Source organism: Rutilus rutilus (genome assembly GCF_951802725.1).
Source record: "Rutilus rutilus genome assembly, chromosome: 18".
NCBI lineage: Eukaryota > Metazoa > Chordata > Actinopteri > Cypriniformes > Leuciscidae > Rutilus > Rutilus rutilus.
This window is the reverse complement of record NC_140231.1, coordinates 9205522-9209473: the sequence shown is the minus strand read 5'-3', so window position 1 is coordinate 9209473 and position 3952 is coordinate 9205522. Positions and strand designations below refer to the sequence as shown.

Sequence of the window (3952 nt, the reverse complement as noted above, 5' to 3'; positions counted from 1 at the left end):
GTCAGCGAGCGCGAGAACTGCGTGATCCTCAGGAAAGGGGCGTCTTGAAAAAGACGCCCGGCTCTTTTAGTGTAATGAGAGTGTGTGTCGCGGCGGCGAGCACACACACATACACAAAACACAGTAGAAGAGAAAGGATATAACGCCGGATAGCGCAGCAGGAAGGCGATGAAGGCGGCGCGGCCAGCAGCTTCTCGACTCGTCCCGCTGAAGTGCTTTTTCCAACGGCGCGGCTTCTTCTCGGATCCAGCGATGTGAGTTGCTTCGCTGAAGGATGAAAAATCAGAGATATAATGCCTGAGAGCGGTATTTATAGACCTAAGCCACACCCGTCTCGGCGGGACGTGACGCAGAGGGCGCGAAGCGCCCTCATTGGGTCTGACGTCACTCTAGGTCTCGCTCGATAGGCTTAAGCAGTTGCCAGCAGACCAGCCAATAGGCGCGCGAGCTGCCTCGCCTATGTCTGTATGCTGCCGCAACGCGTTTTACATTAATACAAAATTAAGGATAATTTTTTGGCTTCAGTATTCTCGTGGAAAAGGATTTTCCCCTAGCGTATTCTACGCAGTACGAGAGAATCTCTCGTAAGAGAACTCATAAAGGCGGTTTGCATTGTCAGGGAATAAAACTCCAAAGTCCTGTGATATCTAAACAAAAACATTTAAATTGAAGCATTTTACTTTTCTAAATAATGTAGGATTTCTACTACAGGCCAAGACAACCCTTCAGTAAATTCCCTAAAATGCATATAATTATACTCACCATTCCAGGAAAATCGTAAAGTCTGGGATATTCTCTGTTTATTTCCTCAACAGTTTTTGTACCAGAGGATCGAATCCACGCAGCACGATGAGGTGCTGTACGTATCATTAACTCCTCGACTTGGCTGTGAGGGCTTCTGTTGTTCTGTAGCCACTTAATCATTTGTGTGAAGTTCAGTCAAAGATGACTCAGACTCTACAGCAGATAAAACACACTAAAATTAGGGAAAACATCAGAAAAAAACTTGAGTGATAATAAACTATCTTAGTGTTTCCCAAACCTGGTTCTGGGGTACCCCTAGCCCATAGCAGCAAATGTTTTCTCTCTCTGATCAAAAACACCCGATTCAAATTATCAGGTTTTTAGGCACACACCAATTAAATTAATAATTAACAACAACAAAAAATGAAATCATGTCATCATTTACTAACCTAAAAAACAGTTCTGGCCCTTGTTTATGATTGACAGAACCATGTTGGAAGTTGTTGTAAACATATAGGCAAGTAATTTAGGAAGCTAAAATTTAGGATGTAAATGACTGAATTTGCTTATTTGAGTAATCCATCCCATTCAAGCACTTGTAGCCATAAGAGCATTGCTTCAGTTCTGAGGATTTTATTCGATAATCATCAAATGTTCTAAAAGTGTTCTAAAATAGAAGCAAATAAAGTGAGAGACTATACATGTAATATAGGCCTACATTTATGTCATTTTAATGCTCTGGGGCCTCATTTATAACCGTTGCGTACGCACAAAACAGGCCCTGAGAGAGGCGTATGCCACTTCCGACGCATAAGTTGTGATTTATAAAAACAAACTTGACAGGAAAATTTGCGCACCTGCACGCAAACTCTGACCCATGCGTACAAACATTTTGGAGATGGAGCAGTCGGAGCAGATGGAGCAGTCCAGCACCGATGGTGAGCTGGAGTTAAATCACTTTTAGACAGAAAATCTAAAGAAAATTAAACATATACAGAAAGATAATACATATATAATTTCACTCACCAAGCCTATCACTTGAAGCAAATATCCATCCCTTCTTAAATGTCCGCGCCAGCGAGCATGGGCCGTTTAGTGAAACTGACGCAAATAACAGTTTAAATAAATAAAATAATGATTTAAACTATGTTTTACTTCTGATATAAACATTTAGATTAAATATGCCATTCAAATTAATGGAGTTAAACACTTAAACATGAAATCATTACTGAGAAGTTCATTAGAAATATTTGTAAATATGAAAAAAAAAAAAAGTAAATATTCATTAGAAATATTTGTTGTGGATGCGATGTTTTTGAACACTTTTCCTGTGGCGTGCTGTGTTTTAATGTTTTAACCACAGAGATAATTGCTTATCATGATAATACCATATTGTCTGAGAAAATTGTTTCGGCAAATAATGCCCAAGGCCTATCTGTTTCCATTAAAAATATAAATCAATTAAAATTACAATTCGGCCAGTGGAAAAGATTTAGAAAAACTTTCTCTGAAATGTATTTTACACTATTTGATTTATGTATTCAAAAACTAGGCAAATGATTTTTATTAATGTAATGTGTCTTGTACGTTAAACGTTATCACGTGGATGAATAATCATATGCAAATGATATGCAGATGAGGATCTGCATAGTAAAACTAGGCGTTGTAAGCTCCATATATGGTTATTTCGGGGTGGAGACGCATGTGCGCACAATCTTCCGCTGACTGGGATTTATAAAGTGAATTCTGTGCAGGTTCTGGCGTACGAACGGTTTTATAAGTCTGAATATTTTTTTGCGTACGCCATTTTGGGCTTTTGGGCGCACGTACACTTTTAGTAAGGTTCCTACGCACAGTTTTATAAATGAGACCCCTGGTCTTTGCAGATATTTAAAGATGGCCATCTTTAAGCATGACTCTTTGGATTTATATGAAATGGTAACACTTGCGCATGAATCAGCTGTCCTCAGCATCATCGAGCAGTCCTTATTGTTGAGCCCTGTACTGGCTACTTGTCCAGTTGCAAGTAAAAAATCTCACTCACTTGCCCCTTCAAAAATACACTTGTTTCGGACAATCATGACACATCCCTAGTTCTAACCTGGCAGTGGAATACTTGGTCGGGACGAGGAATTCTGTGATGGCTGTGGATGGCTGTGCTGTCTCTGACTGTGTGGGGCTCTAAGACATTTCCTCACATTGCGTAGTCTTTCTTCCAGGTAACCTGTTGCAGGGTGACGATAACGACCAGGTGTATACCATGACTCCTGCAGCAAAGAAATATAAATAAATCACTCTTATGAAATAAAGTGGGGACTGATACTCTTTATCAGCTCTCGATTATCTTCTAATCAGAATCAGCACAACTTACATATCCATGTCCCTCGTTGTTCTTCAGGCAAGGAAACTGGGCAGTTAGTGCCAAAGCCATCTCCTTTTTTATCTCAGCTGATGGGCTTTACAAATAAACAATAATTTAAATAGGCTAGTTTATTTATTTAAATGTATTGGTCAAGTGATTTTACTTGTACTCACGTTTCCCCAAAACTTTCCATCAAATGAGAAACCAATAACCGTACCATCTGACGTCGCTCCTTGAGGCTTAGGTGCCCGTCTCGGTCTAAGGATGTTATTAATGTTGATCCTCCAGATTGTCTGAGTATTTCTCGTATATCCTGTGAAAAGGAGAATGCATGAACTAAAACATTCCATTCAATTCATTCTTAAAAATATATATAATAAAATAATTGCCAAAAACTCAAGTTCGGGTGCATTAAAAGACATGTTATTACAAAAGTTGAGTTGCTTGTTGTTCTTGTCTGGCAGCTTTCCACTATTGTCTGAGTTGGGGTTATTGGGTTTATCCTTATAGGTGACTGATTGTGACATGACTGATTGTTAACAGGGCTGTGGCCCAGAGACTGAAAAAAAAAAAAAAAAAAAAGAGGTAAATATCAGATGGTGCAGTGGAATTAATTAGATAAGATTAATTATGTTACTAACCATGAAAATCTGAACTTAGATTTTCATCTTATGATAAACTTTTTATTACACTTCCCATTTTCTATGTCTGATGGTGACTAACTTTCCATTCCAGATCTAACAATAAAACAGGATAACTTTTACTTCCTTTTATTTAGGATGTAGCCACCAGACGAACTTTCGATATGATCTAACCTTCTAACAAACTTTTGACTCAATGTAACCT

General features: G+C 38.7%; 1 long non-coding RNA gene across 1 annotated transcript; it reads right to left on the bottom strand.

Annotated features, from left to right (window-relative positions):
* Positions 1-2893: 2893 nt before the first annotated feature.
* Positions 2894-3502, bottom strand: LOC311277784. Its single transcript, XR_014625324.1, has 3 exons — positions 3280-3502; positions 3116-3200; positions 2894-3011 (listed from the first exon to the last, which is right to left on the bottom strand). It is a non-coding gene; the product is annotated as an uncharacterized lncRNA (long non-coding RNA).
* Between the last annotated feature and the right edge of the window lie 450 nt (positions 3503-3952).